The sequence below is a fragment of the Felis catus genome, chromosome D4 (assembly GCF_018350175.1).
Source record: "Felis catus isolate Fca126 chromosome D4, F.catus_Fca126_mat1.0, whole genome shotgun sequence".
In the NCBI taxonomy this organism is placed as follows: domain Eukaryota; kingdom Metazoa; phylum Chordata; class Mammalia; order Carnivora; family Felidae; genus Felis; species Felis catus.
In genome coordinates this window covers 85,498,848-85,514,783 of record NC_058380.1, presented here as the reverse complement: position 1 = coordinate 85,514,783, position 15,936 = coordinate 85,498,848, and the positions used below count along the sequence as shown (strand labels likewise).

Here is a 15,936-nt window from a genome sequence, read left to right as displayed (position 1 = left end):
TAATGCCACCTCCCCCAATATCCACCAAAATACTCAGAAAGATAGATGAGGTGATACACATCTATACCATCACTAAAGACTAAGGCTAATGTGCTAATTGGTCCTTATCACCTCCAATTATTGATCCAGGATCAACAGCTGAGCCTATTATTGCTGAAGTCCTTTACATCATATGTGTGCTACATTGGTGGGGTTTAGTCCAGGGGAGAAATCAGCAGAGGTATTCACGCAAGGATCATATTATCATCAGCAGCATTAGTACTGTTATTTACTGAACCATTACTCTGTGATAGACACTTTGTCAAGCACCTTCTCTGTACTAATATACCACTGAGTTCTTATAAAAATTCTCTAAGATGGGTATTGCTATCACACCCATTTAATGTGAGAAAACTCACCCTAGCAAGTGAGGCCCCAGGAGGTCAGGTGACCCACCCAAGGACACTGTCAATAAAAGTATCTTCACTGGCTGTGGTAGTGAGTCCTTAGGCAAAGGCAGCATTTGAACCCAGTTCAGTCAGCCCCATTTTCGGAACCACTTCTCTGTGTTCCATCCCACAAGAGCTGAACAGCGTTTTATGTTCTGTACTGGTACACATACTCCCATCCACTCATCTGCTCCCTTCTCTTTGCTAAACATTGAGGTTTTTCAACCAATGAACATTAATCCTTTTTCCTTCTCCTTTTGTGAGAGGCAAATGGCTTCATATCAGGGTGGTGGGCCCTGATATCAAGGACAGCTACTCACCTCCAATTATCCCTGATCCTTTCTCACCACTCTTCAGCTGTGGTTTCAGCACCAGGGCCAGTGCCAACTAGGTCTCCGCCTCTGCCCTACACTCCCAGGTTTTGGGGTCAGGGTATATCTTAAAGATGCATGTGGCATCACACATCAGATTCTCGTTGGCTCTTCACTGGGTTCTGTAAGCTGATCTCTGTCAGGCATTTAGGCCTACCAGGGGGGCGGACTTCCACTTTTGTCAATTTAGGACACCCTTCATGAGCAGTCTGGGTAAATCTCATGTACACTAACTCTAAGACCCATCTGTAAGTTCTGGAAGTTGTACACCAGGCTGCTGCCCAAGCTCAGGACACACAGGAGACCAAGAATGCACAACCCCAGTCACAGGGCTCCCACATCACTTTAGTCCAGTCTGCACGGTTTTGTCATCTTCCTGGACTTCCTCGCACAGCTCTGACAGCTCCTGATCCTGGGATCTAGACACACACCCTTCCCACTGAGGCTGCAGACCTGTCCTGAACCTCAGAACACTGGATGGGGCCCCGACTTTCCTGCTTCAGGAACCAGAGATTTCAAACCAAAAGAGCAGCAGTAGCAGGCACGGTGCACTGCCTGAGGAGGTCTCAGGGAAGATGAAGGGTTGAGACACTGGCCGCAGCCAAGAGCCTCTCTCGGTCTTTTGTACACAGAAGCAAAAGGAACTAATGTTGGACTGTCTCCAACATTAGTGAAAATAAAAGTGTCAGCAGGAAGCCTGGGGCACCCAGCTTCAAGGGCAGGGGCAGAGGCCCTGCAGACAGCGAGCTGGAGGGGATGCCCCAGCCACCAGTCTCCACACCATTATCTTCCTAGGTTACTACTTTCTCACTGACCCTCCTCCAGCTCCTTCTCTGACTCTTCTATGTGCTCCATCCCTCGCACTGGTGCTCCCCAGCACTCCAGCCAGGATCCCGTGCCCACTATGCAGGAACTTCCTGGGTGACCCACCTCTCTCCTATCACTTTGGGCCAGCTATACAAGGATGACCCCAAGTCTCTCTCTCTTAGCCAGCAGGGTATTGGAGCCACCTGTGAAGGCTCCACGGCATACAGATGACCAGTCTCTCTCCCCCAAACACCACTGAGGATCCTGATGCTCCAAAGACTGAGGACCACTGCTCTGGCCCAGATCTTTCTCTGAGCTCCAGGCAAGCAGGCCAGCTGCCAAAACGCTGTCCCACAGGCCTCCCAAACTCAGCTTGGCTGTTGCCAACACTGAATTCACTACTTCCTCCTCCTCAACCCAATACCCCTGTCTTGTTCCTTATCTCTGCAACTGGCCCAGCCCTTAATATCACTAAAGTGAGAAACCCTGATACTGCCCTCCCATCCACTAAATATGCAAGAAAGGAGGCCTCTTCCTCAGCTTCTCCCAAACCTGCCTCCTCCTCTCCAGCCCCATGGCCAAGCTCAGGGGCAAGAGCCCTGCACTCATCTCCCCCACACCATCCTCTGCACCAGGGTCACAACCGGCAGTGTTTTCCTCCTCCCATAACTCTGGAACGGTACCCCGCTGGCCACAGGACACCATCTGAACTCCCAAGCACTGCCTTCGAGTCCCTCTGAGAACTGACCCTGAACCACACCTCTGACCTCCTCTCCTGCCAGCGTCTCCTCCCTGTGTTCATGAGCTTCACCCTCTAGCAATGCCAGGCAGCTCACCACTCCTGACACACAGCATGTTCTTTCCTGCTTCTGTTACTCTGCAGTCTGTGTCCTCAGCCCGTGTCCCTCTTTGCCTGGGAAACTGAAAATCCATCTTTAAGATCCTGTGAGTCTGGTTCCATCCCACAAGCTCCCATTTCTACTGCTTGCCATCCCTGACGCAGCATCACCACTCTCATCTATTTACTCCTGTGTGTCAGGTCCGTGGGCTCCTGAGGGCAAAGCCTGCGGTGCCAAACCCAGGTGCGAGCTCAGGAAATGTGGAATGAAAATCACTAATGAGATCAAAAAGCAAAGAAAGCAACCAATCTTGAAGGCAATAAAAATAAACCCAACTGCTATCTTGGAAACCGTGGCAGGTATTGTTTCAGTAATAGACGCTTTCGGCGATAGATGGGAATTATGTAAAACAAGAGTCAGCAAGAGCCTGTCGGGGATGCCTGCGCAGGTCAAGAAAACAGCACCGGGGGGGGCGCCTGGGTGGTGCAGTCGGTTAAGCGTCCGACTTCAGCCAGGTCACGATCTCGCGGTCCGTGAGTTCGAGCCCCGCGTCGGGCTCTGGGCTGATGGCTCAGAGCCTGGAGCCTGTTTCCGATTCTGTGTCTCCCTCTCTCTCTGCCCCTCCCCCGTTCATGCTCTGTCTCTCTCTGTCCCAAAAAAAAAAAATAAACGTTGAAAAATAAAAATTAAAAAAAAAAAAAAAAAGAAAACAGCACCGGGACCACCAACCACCAGGGTGTGAACACTACAGAGTTTCCCTCGCAACTCAGACCTCCAGCCACACTGGCTCTCTGTTAACGTCTGGAATTCGCCATGCCCTTGTCCCAACTGGAACCATGACCATGCAGCCGCCACCTGTTCGCCTGGTCAACTCCAACTCATCTTTTCTGTGGAAAGTGGCTCTGGCCTTCCCAGCAGGTAGAGCTGCCCTGTTTACAGTCGGCAGGCACCTTCTACTCCTCCTCTGTAGCCATCTTCAGTGCTTCAGTTAATGTTTTCTATGCTTGTTATTGTTTTTGTACTTATTTTTATACTTCTTTAACTTTGCTGCTAGATTATGAGTTAAAAGACAGCAAGGACCAGATTCATCTTTTTTTCTGTACTGTGGCCCCACACTCAGCAGGCCCTGAACAGAAATGGATGGATTATGGATGGATGGATGGATGGATGGATGGACAGATGGACTGACAGGCAGGTAGGTCTAAAAGACAGGCAAGAACAAGGAATAAGGCTGCCTTTCATTGCTAGCACAATAGTTCCACATCATACAGCTCTCTTTACTCTGACTCGACCCTCACAAAGCAATCTCAAATTTTAAAACTGGGGCATTTTGAGGTGCCTGGGAGACTCAGTTGGTTGAGCACCCGATTGCGGCTCAAGTCATAATCTCATAGTTCGTGAGTTCAAGCCCTGCGTCAGGCTCTCTGCTGTCAATGCAAAGCCCGCTTCGTATCCTCTGTCCCTCCCTCTCTCTGCCCCTCCCCTGCTCGCTCGCTCGCTCTCTCAAAAATAAACATTTAATATAAATAAAATAAGAAAGGATAAAAATAAAACTGGGGCTTTCCTACTGAAGAAAGGACACATACACACCAGGGATATTCCTGTTTATTTGGAAAGCAGGTGTCAGAACAAACTGACACACTTGCATTCTGGCTTCATATCCGGTGATTTTTCTATAATTCCAGGCTGCTGTCTCTGTTCCAAAAGGATATTGGCTATATTTATAAAACTAGGTTCCAAGAATCTCTCAGCCTTTAAGAAGCCCCCTAAGATCATGATGAAGCTCCCTACGATCAATATGCATATTGCCACCAGACCCCAGAGCTGCACACGAAGTCAGGACTTAGTTCCTCCGACTCAACAAAGGACCTCAATGCAGAGATTTTCATCAGAGGTAAATGCTTCTTCATGAACATAGTCTATGTGCAACGTTTTATGTCCTGCAGGAAGTTGTTACGAAATGCAATGTACAAATGGATGTGCTAAAGTCCATAGGATTTGCTGGGTGGAGAAGCAGGACACAGAGTATGAAACCCTGGCAAAGTCCCACCCTCAGCAGTGGGAAGAGTGGACTCCGTGCCCTTAACTTTCAGGACGGACTGACACCACATCTGATGAGTGCAAAGTTCACAACAGTGCTCATTGCAAAAGAGCCCTGTAGCAGGTATACCCAGAGAGAAAGTAGAGAAATAAGCTAACTAGAGCAACCTGGCAGGTTTGAAAACAGCAAGAGAATGCTGTCTATCAATCATCAAAATCTTATCTAAAAGATTCTAATCCTCTAATCTTATCAAAAAGCTTCCCAACAAGAACAAATTCTAATCTTAGTTGTCAACCCATCAGCACATGCATTAGTAATTACTGTACTTTACAAGGAAGATCAGGGTTTCCTAGTCCCTAGAATGAAAACAGACCTTAAAACCCTCACTGCAAATTGTACTCCTTAAGTTCCATTATCAGGAAACTAAAATAACTAAAACTAAGAGAAACCATCACAAGTACCTTTTTCAATGAACACGTTTCCTTATCTCACCTATGACTCTTCCAATGTCAGAAACCACACCTTGAGGCAGCACAGGGTGCAAGAAAAGACAATGGAGGAGCCCTCAGTTTCTCCCACAGCTACATCTTGGGCAACTTGCTTGGCCTCTCTGAGCTTCCATTTTCTCCCATGCACCTCAAAGACTGCCTTGTAAGAACCAAGAAGACCCTGAAAAAACAGGTGTCAAGAGACTTTGTGGGGCGCCTGGGTGGCGCAGTCGGTTAAGCGTCCGACTTCAGCCAGGTCACGATCTCGCGGTCCGGGAGTTCGAGCCCCGCGTCAGGCTCTGGGCTGATGGCTCGGAGCCTGGAGCCTGTTTCCGATTCTGTGTCTCCCTCTCTCTCTGCCCCTCCCCCGTTCATGCTCTGTCTCTCTCTGTCCCAAAAATAAATAAAAACACTGAAAAAAAATTAAAAAAAAAAAAAAAGAGAGACTTTGTAAAGTGTTGAGATATTTCACAATGAAGGGACCTCAGATCCAACGTTCTCATTTCATAGATTCAAATCAGTTACTGGACACTCACCGTTTACTTCATTTATTCATTCGACAAACACTTATGGGGTACCTGCTATGTGCCAGACGCTATGACAGGCCCTAAAGACCCAATGGTGAGCAAACCAGCCCTAGTCCAGGATCTGACAGCACTACGGGAGACAGACATCACCAACCACTGCACGACAAAGCATCTTGTTACACCCAGCAGGCCATGCTTCAGATCTGGTCTTTTTCCTAAGGGAGGTCAGAAGCCACTGAAGGGTTTTAAGCAGAGAACCACACACAACTCATTCTGGCTGCCTTGTACTAGCCCTGGGCTAGGCCCAGGATCTGGCAAGAACAAATGCAGGCTCTTACTCTACAAAATCGGCCGGCAGGGAGGGGGGCGGGGGTGGTGTTCACCAGGAAGTCCTCATTAGTCACAGAGTGTTATGACACACTACAGGAGGGTGTTGTGGGAGCCTGTGGGGGGAACAGTCTAGAAATGCTAGTGGGCCGAAAGTGTTGGAGATATGGTGCCCAGAGGAAAAACAAATCAAAGCACAGCCACAGAAAGGACACGCAATGAAAAATACCTCAAAATGGTCAAAGCCACCGATTCCACATAACAAACTTCAGTGCCACAAAAAGAGACACAGCATATTCTCCTGAATTTATTAACTTGTTTTCCATAAATATTTAATTACTGAGAAATGTATCAAAAGCACAGATTTCTCTTGACCTAATTATCAAGCTTATACAAGAGTGGGTGAGAATTATAATAGCCAATAAACATGAATTTAATTATACTCATCAGTCTTTCTTTCATCTTTACGAAGAGAAGATGATTTTCAAAGACATCTTTGACTGTTGAGGCCAAATATTTAAATTTCTTGATTAGTCAAGAAATTGTCTTCACCTTAAAATAAAACCTTATAATAAAAATATTTAAATCTTCATCTCATTTTTTTTTAATTTTTTTGTTTAATGTTTGTTTATTGTCGAAGGAGAGAGAGAGACAGAGCGTGAGTGAGATAGGGGCAGAGAGTGGGGGAGACACAGAATCCAAAGCAGGTTCCAGGCTCTATGCTGTCAGCACAGAGTCCAACGCCGGGCTTGAACTCACGAGCCATGAGATCATGACCTAAGCCGAAGGCTGACGCTTAACCCACTGGGCCACCCAGGAGCCCCTAAAAATATTTAAATCTTAAAGAGGAAAAATATAATGTTGCATCCGTTCATATTAAAGACCCTCCATTTAACGTGGAGTCACAGAACAAGGAGACAGAAACAACTTGGGAAACGAGCCTTCATTTGCTGGACCAGCCTGAGACAAGGCCCCCCCTCACAGTGACTGCATCCTCTCCCTTACCAACAGCCAACTGCTTTTGTGGGTGTGCACACTTGCATCCAGTCCCAACACAAGCTGAGTTCCTCCTGCCACCCTGGATGACCCTACTAGCCCCTCCCACCGAGGACATCTGAGTTTTAACATATTCCTTGTGCGATAACTCAAGTAACTTCCATAGGCAGTAAATTAACATCCCCTAAAAAAGCATTCTGCAAGCACGCTAACAATGGATGAAGAGAACATTATTCCAGCTCACATCTACTGGGTGCTCATGATGTGTGAACTCTATGCTGAGCCCCATTCCACATGATCACCTTGAAGCCTTTTAGGAACCATATGGAGGTAAGTACCATTGTGAAAAGTACGGGAGATGATTCATTTTCAGAAACATCAAATAAAAGCTGTACTACTTAACAGCAGGATTACATTACAACCTACTGGACATATGTATGAACCCCGCCCCGCCCAGCCCACAGTGGAGTCCCAAACCCTTAGATACTTCATTTCCTGGTTCTTCTTCCCCTCTCTGTTTCGCGAACTTACTTTCACGGGCTTTGCAATGAGCATGCGCCAAAGAACAAAGGAGGGACTGAGAGTCTCCGCATCCCTCAGGAAACGTACATTTGTTCCAATTAGACTAGTTTTTGCTTACACGGGCATAGGCGATGTCTGGGTAAGGCTGTAACCTCTGTAGTATTCATCCAATGAGGAATCAGGGGAGGAACTTGCATACTAGGAGATAAATTTCTGCTGTAACTGCCCCAAGTGTGCCGGTCTGTCAGACACCCGCTCTGACAAGAACATTCATTGAAACCTTGCTTCACTGCATCCCTCCTTTGATTGGGTCAAGTGGGCTTATTTCCCACATCATCACACTTCCTATATCAATGAGGAAACAGAGGAGTGGTCACTTGACCAAAGCCACCAGGGTTTTGAGTGGTGGAGTTAGGACCCATACCCACATTGGCCTGACTCTAGAGTCTGCACTTTAAGCTCTGATGTCAGGAGAAAAATCTCCTACAGAGAACATAATGGAGTCAAAAGCTCTGCAGAAAAACTGTGGGACAATTTGTCATTCTGGGTTTTCATTGCCTCTGCATGTGAAACAAGCCTGGCTTATGCCTCCCCTTGGGGAAAAGATGTGGAATTGATCAGTGCAGGTGATCCAATGAAGAAAAGGTGCTCACGATGGTGCTGGGCTGGAAACTACCTTTGAGAAGGGCTTGTGTAAAAAAAAAAAAAAAAAAGGGAGAGGAAACACTTGTGGACAAACCCATAACTCGGGGTGAACGGGGCCCATGAGGAGTACCCCTAGAACTCCTCGAGTTCTTTGTGACTTCAGAGCTGGTTTCTCAGACACCATGGCCGTCTTCTTTACCACTGGCACCATTACCACTATACTAGAAACCAGAGAAAACAACTGAAGAGGTGCTCCTCAGTGCTCCAAAAGAACCACGAATAACATGTGAGCAGTCTGTAGGAACAGCTTTCTATCAGGCACCAGGCTAAACGTGCCACTGCATTATTTCACTGAATCTTCAACAAGAGTCCTAAGTTAGATAACACTGCTATCCCCATTTAACAAATCAGTAAACAAGACACAAACAGGAAGACATTTGCCCAAGGCCTTCTGTGTGGAAGAGCCAGAATTTGAACCCAGGTCTGCCTGGCTCCAGAGCATGAATCTGCTTGGCCCCTTGACTTGAGGTCTTCTGTCACAGTCCGTTGCCTTCTGATCACCTTCTGTTTGCATGTGGCTCCTCCCCCAACCATGAGCTCCTCAAAGGCAGGGACAGGACTCCTTCATCTCCACACATTCCCAGCATTCAGCAAAGGGTTTAGCCCAAAGCAGGAACCCAGCAAGGCTGGTGAGTGAATCCCCGCATAAAGGAAGTAAGGTCACCTCTCTTTTTAAGAAAATGGCCCTAAAAATGCCCCCAGGATGCCCCTCACAGATGCCAACCTGACCAACTGTCCACTTCCTCTGGTCAAAGTCTATGCACCACTACTCTGCTCCCTTGAGCCTGCTCCTCCACAACCTCACCACAAGAGAAAGATGAGCAGCCATGCTCTGAGGAAAGTCAAGGTGGGCTTAACAAATATGAGCAGTTCATGTTCAGAGCTGTCCTTTTTTCTGCTTCCCTATCTTGTCCTAGAGCATCCGGAGCAAATAGTTCTTTCCTCTCCCATCTCTAAGACACTTTGGACAAGTACCACCAGCCACACCCAAAGCCTACAGCTAGTATATGGCAGAACACATGCCTGTCAGAGTCAGCACTCAAGTAGTTGGAAAGTGAAGGAACAGAGCCCAGAAACCGGGATTCACCAGAGAAATAATGACTTATCAATAAGAGCTTGCCAACATTCAGTTGGTCCAGAGGTACGTCTCAATGCCCACCAAGAGCCTACCCTGAAGACTCAGCAGCAAAGACAGCAGGAGGGTTTTCCTGTGCAGGGAGGAGCCACAGACATAAACCGATGCACGCTATAACACAGTGCGTGTTCTGATCAAGGCAGACACACAATGAAAGTCAAGGGAGTACAAACAGGAGCGGTCACTTGTGCCTAGAACAGAGCAGGTTTCACAAAGGTAGGGATATTTGACCTGGGAAGCCATTCCCAAATCACCCAGGGAGAAGTCACTATTTCCTGACTCCATGACCCCTCTACTGCTCGCCACCCCAACGTTGGGCCCACCACAACTGTTGGGTAATCAGTGACTTAGGTGTCTGTCTCCCTGCACAGTATGTGAGCATCCCAAGGGCAAGGACTTTGGGCACTGTCCACGGCTCAGTCTCAACTGCCCAGGAAATATCTGCTGACAAAAAACAAAAGAGGCTACTTCAGGTTATTAATAACATGGCAGCTACCCCTTCTTGAGCATCTACTAAGACCTGCTATTGCTACAAGTACTTTGTATGCATGATCTCATTTCCTCCGCACAAAAACCTCAAAAGGCAGATTTTATTATCATCATCCATTTGCAGATAGGAAGACTGAAATGCAGAAAGATTAGGTAAATTGCCCCAAGTCATACAGCCAGTGAGTGACAGCTCAACTTTGAATCAAGGGCTGAATGGAAAGTCAGTTTTCATTCACTAACAAACAGATCCCTTTTCCTTTCTCTTTCTGCCGTCCACCTTGCATCCAGATATACGGCTGCCTGTAGTCTATTGTTCAATGGGACCAAAGCCATTTGTTTCCTAGAAAAGAACAAGGGATGTCTCTTGTTATTCTTCTAAACAATGACTGCTAACCATTACTGAGTAAACATCATGGGGAGGGCGGGGAGATGTGGATAAAATTGTGCTTACAACATCAGTTGAAAACATTTATTAAGAAGGAACTGTGTGTACCAACTGGAACACAGTCCAATGTTGGAACAATTTCCAAAACAGATCAAGTGAATAAATGAAGGAGAAAGAGGATGCACAGACACCATTCTTGCTGTAAGAGAAAGGATATATAATAAACAAGAAAAATGGTAATGGTGGTTGCCCCTAGGGAGAAGGACTGGCAGCTGGAGGCAAGAAAGACCCTTTATAATTTGTTCCCCTTTGAATGACTTGCCTTTTTTTTAAAGTTTATTCATTTATTTTGAGAGCAAGAGAGATGGGGGGGGGCGGTTGAGAGTGAGTGAGAAAGTGAGGGGGAGAGGGAGAGAAAGAGAGAGAGAGAGAGAGAGAGAGAGAGTGAGAGTGAGAGTGTCACAAGCAGACTCCACCCTGTCAGTGCAAAGCCTGATGCGGGTCTTGAGCTCACGAATTCCGTGAGATCATGACCTGAGCTGAAACCAAGAGTTGAACGCTTTTTTTTTTTAATGTTTATTTATTTTTGAGACAGAGAGAGACAGAGCATGAACGGGGGAGGGTCAGAGAGAGAAGGGGACACAGAATCCGCAGCAGGCTCCAGGCTCTGAGCTGTCAGCACAGAGCCCGACGCGGGGCTCAAACTTACAGGCCATGAGATCATGACCTGAGCTGAAGTCGGACACATAACCGACGGAGCCACCCAGGCGCCCCCCAAGAGTTGACCACTTAACAGACTGAATCACCCAGGCGCCCCATGAACTACCTGCCTTTAGAAAGAGAAGCCATGTGTGATATATTTTTTTTTTTACTTCTTAAAAAAATAAGATTAAAAACACCATTTAAAAAAAACACTTTTTGCCAGGCTTCTTCCAAATGCTCGCGTACATATAACTGCAACTGCGAAGAAGTATGTGTGCTTATGAACAAAAGCTGGGTGGACTTCATTTATGGTAAAACAGAACTGTGAAACAGCTTTGGTCTTTCATGCTGAGGTTCGCCAATTTCACTAATGTTGCAATAGGTTTTTGCAAATAAATCAATAGCATTTTGAAGACAGAGATACAACATACATATAAGCAGCAGGGGCAACGGGCCACACCTTCTTCTTAAATCCCTTCATCTGTTCCTTCAACAAGTATTTAATAAGCACCTACTACGCACTAGGCAAAGTGTTAGGCAGATTTTTTTTTTTTTTTTAAACAGCAGGTCATTAGTTTCTTCCCCCCTGCCTTTCAGGAAAATATGACAGCATGCTGATGAGAATGCCAGAGCAAGCGCAACGCTTGATGTTCTCAGTCTCACACCATCCTCACTCAGCCTAGAAAATGGAGGTCTGGCAAAGAGATTTGTTCAAGGTTATACAAGAAGGGAAGGCCTCAGAATTACCAGTCCTGCTCTCTTTACGTGCCTCATGCTATTCTGTTGTGTTGAAAGACGAGTAGGCAGGGAGGGGAGAAATGGACCCTAACGTTGGATGCCTAATATATCAGGTGCTTTCACATACCTTGTCTCATTTATTCTTCATAACAACCTCTCAATGTGGACATGATTATCCTTGTTTCACAAATAAGGCAAACAAAGCTCTGAGAAGTTGAGAAACTGGTGCACAAGACTTCCAACCTGACCCACCTGACTTCCAAGCCAGAGCTTTCACCCTCCATAGTGAAGAGGAAAATCAATTTAAAAAGGTAGACTGGGGCCATATCGCAAAGAGCTTCGGGTTCAATATTTTCTATTGATGAAGTTTCTCTCAACCAACCAAAAATTGGTATTGTCACTCCAATAACAAGCAAAGAGACGATCCTCTCATTATGCAATGCATGTTCTAACTTTTGTGTGCCACCAAGTTTGGGCTTTCCTTTTAACCCACAGAGCATGATGGTTATCCAGAGGGCAGCAATCTCTGAGAACCATTTACACAGTTTCTGCCAGGCCAGAAAGGGAAAACTCACACATGCAAACTGCTAGACCCTCTGGGTGCCCGCCACACAAGCCCAGGCCCCAGTAAGGACCCATCCCTGAGACGCCATTCCCATGATGCCACTGGGCCACCACCACCCAGCTGAGAGGTAGCGAAATAGGCCAACGCCACAGTGGTTGGCCTCCAAAAGTTCCATTCCTCCTAAAGTAAAGAAAAATGCAGGCCAGTGCAGGAGAAGCCTCTTTCTCCTGCAATGCAGGTAGGAGAAATGACAGTGTGTTCAAACTGCTAGTGAGTAGAGGTACTGTGCACCAAAAAGTCACACACATGGGTTCCCTGCTATCTTCTGGATAGGAGGGAGCCCTCTCATCTTGATTTCTTCTCTCTGCCCCTGTAGGAAGCTAATGAAATTCTCACATTCCTTTCTTTTTAGTGTCTTCCTTCTGGAACGTGGTAAAATCAGAGTTCCTACTTGGATGGGGAGGAAGAATTCCATAAGGCTCAAGCCTAAGCCTCATGATCCAGCTCAGAGTCCTCGCTGGGGTTGGGGTCTAAAGGTCAGCAAACAATTAAATGTTCCTCGGTTTCCACCTGCCATCGCTCCCTGCCACAGCTCCCTCAGTGGCCTTGATCCAAGACAGGACTGAGTCTTTTGGGTACTCTCTGCCATGAACCTCATCCCAAACTCAAACAAGAAAATGGTCTATTAGAAATACCCTTCTCTTTAAACCCCCAGTCCGTGAATCCAACCTCCCTATCGGCAAAGAGGAAGGAGACTCATAACTTTAGCCCACAATTTGCTCAATAAGCATTTTTCCATCCTAGCCTCACAAGTCCCCTGGGAGGCACACAAGGCAGGTTGCGCGCTGCTATAGATGCTCGTTTTGCAGAGGAAGACACAAAGCTCAGAGAGGTGAAAGACTCTCCGGGGGTTACACAGAGGCAAACGCTTCTGAACCCTCATTCCTGTTCTCCCCCCTCACCAGGCTGCCATGTCAGTCTTTTGGAGACTGCCATTGGGAAGATCTGCAGCAGCATCTGGTACCCGGACCCTTCAAGCTTCACACTAACTACTCTTCCAGCAAGCAACATTTCTCAAACACATTTCTGATCATCGAATGAATGCCAACCGCCGACCCCAATCGAGGCAGGCCCCCCTGCTACAGCACAGGGAAAGCCCCTGAGATCGTGAAAAACGACGCGCCCCACTTACCGCACAGCGTGTCATAGCCTAATAAACGGGGCGAGCTAAGATCCAAGTCAGCCTCAAGAGAAGCACAGGCAGGCCCGGCCAACCCCTCTGGCCCAGCGGCAACCCTCGAAGCCTCCAGAATATTCAGAAAGCCCAAAGCTCGCGCGCCCACCCAAACCCCACTACAACGGAGAGAGCTGCATTCCCTGCTCCGGAGACCACTCACCCTCAGCCAGCTCGTCACCTGAGGCACCGCTTCCGGACCTGCAACCGCTCGGTGCCCCGCCCCCCGCCCCTGCAGGTCTCCCTGGCCCCGCCCTTTGCACCTGTGGTTTTTTTCAGGCCCGGGCTCTCCAGCAGCTCAGACCTCACCTCGCAGCCCCCTCCCACTGCCTAATCTGTGGTCCCACCTTGCCCCGCCCCCACACCTGCAGCCCCCTCTTCCCCGCCCAACTGCCTCCACCAGCCCCGCCCCCAACACCTGCGGCCTGTCCCCACCTCCACCCCGACACCCACTGCCCTTCACACCAACCCCTCGCAGGACGAGCGCGCCTAAGGCCCCCGGCCCGGCCCCCCGCGCCCCTGAACCCTCCCAACACCACCCCTGCCCCCCGGCCCCGCCTCCCTCCCCGAGGCCCCTCCCCGGCCCAGCGGCCCCTCTGGGTCCCGCCCCCCGCACCTGCAGCTCCCTGCGGCCCGGCCCTCAGGGCCCCGCCCCGCCCCGCCCCGCGGGCCGCTCCTCTCACCGCCCGCTCTCGCCGCCGCCGCTGCAGTCCCGGCCGGTCACCTTGACGCGGGCCGCAGTGGCTGCCGCCGCTTCCTCATGGCCCTGGGAGCGGCCCAGGCGGCAGCGGCGCCTTCGCTCGCAGGCCGGGGCCGGGCCGAGCCAGGCCGGGGCCGGGCCGGGCGCAGCTGGAGCGCGGGCCGACGCGGGAGCGGAGCCGGTGCCCAGCCGCAGTAGGAACCGTCCGCTCCTGGGCCTGAGCGGCGGGCCGTCCAACCAATCGGCGCGCGGCGCCAGACCAGCCCACCCAACCAGTTCGAGGCAGAGGCGGGGACACGCAAATCGGCCGGCTGGGAGCGCCAGTGCGCAGCCGCTGCAGCTTCGGTCCTCTCTGGCCTCGGCCTCAGCTCCAGCCTGAGGACGCCCTCTCAGCCTGTAAGGATGCTCTCCGCGGTCTGCACACCCCTCTCAGCGCCCTGCCACGCCCATTTTCTTCCTAGAAATAGCAGTGCATCTTATTCCCCGTACATCCTTCCAGGCCTCCTACAATCTCCCCTTGAAATCCCTACCTAGGATTTATCGTTTTGAACAACAACAACAAAAAAATGGTTTTGTGAGAGACATCACCTCAATGCTCTTTCTATTCAACTCAGAGGTAGGCACAGAACACAGAACGCCAGAGCCAGAGGAAACCTCAGAGAGCGGGGGGTCCAACCCATTTACTTTACAGCTGGGAAAATTAGGCCCCAAGAGGTGAAGGGACTTGCCCAAGACCACACAATTGCAAAGCGGGGAAATGAGCCTGCCCCTTGTCTCCCTGCTCCCACATCCTATACTCTGTGCCAGACACGAAGAGGTAGGCAGGGAGGTCAAGTCATTTGATTACAGTCGCAGAGGTAACAAGTTGCAAACACAGTCGAAGTCAGGTCTGTGACACCCTGCAAGTCCAGAACCACAGTAAGGAGCCCCGACATCCTCCCTTACTCCCATTGATTCTCGGGCACAAAGACATGTAGAACGTCATTTTGACAATTTTCAAATTCATTTAGAAGTTACGTCCGAGTGGGGCGCCTGGGTGGCGCAGTCGGTTAAGCGTCCGACTTCAGCCAGGTCACGATCTCGCGGTCCGTGAGTTCGAGCCCCGCGTCGGGCTCTGGGCTGATGGCTCAGAGCCTGGAGCCTGTTTCCGATTCTGTGTCTCCCTCTCTCTCTGCCCCTCCCCCGTTCATGCTCTGTCTCTCTCTGTCCCCAAAAAATAAATAAACGTTGAAAAAAAAATTTTTTTAATAGAAGTTACGTCCGAGTATGGAAAGATTTGGTTCTTGTGTTTCCCAAAACTTACAGAGAAAAAAAAGAAACGATCAAACAGAAAGAAAGTCAGTAGAAATTAAACCAGTTCTAAGTTTTCAGGGACCTCAGAGGGAAGTTTCAGCCATTTTGCATTAAGAAAATCATCATCATCAAAAAAGATACCTTATTTTACTTAAGGAGAGCAAAAGACAATGTAATGCAATAGTTCTGCTCAAAGCCCCTGGATTCAGAAATGCACGGGGTTGTGGTTGAGTACAAAAGCTGGAGAGACAGATTGCCTGAGTCCAAACTCAGCAAGCTGTGTGCAGGTAACCAAGTTACTTATCGTCACTGAAGCTCAGTTTCTTTGTTGAAAAATGAGTATGCTGAAAACAGCAGCCTGTTCAGAAAGACTATTGGGAGGATTAAATGAGATGATATGTGTAAGAGAGCCTAGTACCTAACAGGAGCTCAATAAACATTAGCTATTGTTATTGCTACCTGTGTGGTGTAGGGCAAACATGGAAAGAGTTTGGGACAGTGCTTGCAATATATGCTTGCCAAATGGCATCTATTAATTTCTTTTTATGTTTATTATTTTTGGGAGAGAGAGACCATGCAAGCAGGGAGGGGCAGGGAGAGAGGGAGACACAGAATCAGAAGCAGGCTCCGGGCCCTGAGCTGTC

The 15,936-nt window shown here is 48.7% G+C and overlaps 1 protein-coding gene across 16 annotated transcripts in view; it reads right to left on the bottom strand.

Moving 5' to 3' along the window:
• The window catches only part of RALGPS1 (Ral GEF with PH domain and SH3 binding motif 1), a 277,984-nt gene extending 263,770 nt beyond the window's left edge, over window positions 1–14,214 (bottom strand). For 3 of the 16 annotated variants that reach the window (XM_045043214.1, XM_045043213.1, XM_045043217.1), the window contains exon 1: window positions 13,983–14,214. The gene's annotated coding sequence lies outside the window, so the exon portion shown is untranslated. Of the gene's footprint in view, window positions 1–13,257; window positions 13,379–13,462; window positions 13,485–13,982 lie in introns of those variants that run through there. The other 13 variants (XM_019816550.3, XM_011288438.4, XM_023242735.2 and 10 more) reach the window with 8 other exon arrangements.
• Window positions 14,215–15,936: the final 1,722 nt, after the last annotated feature.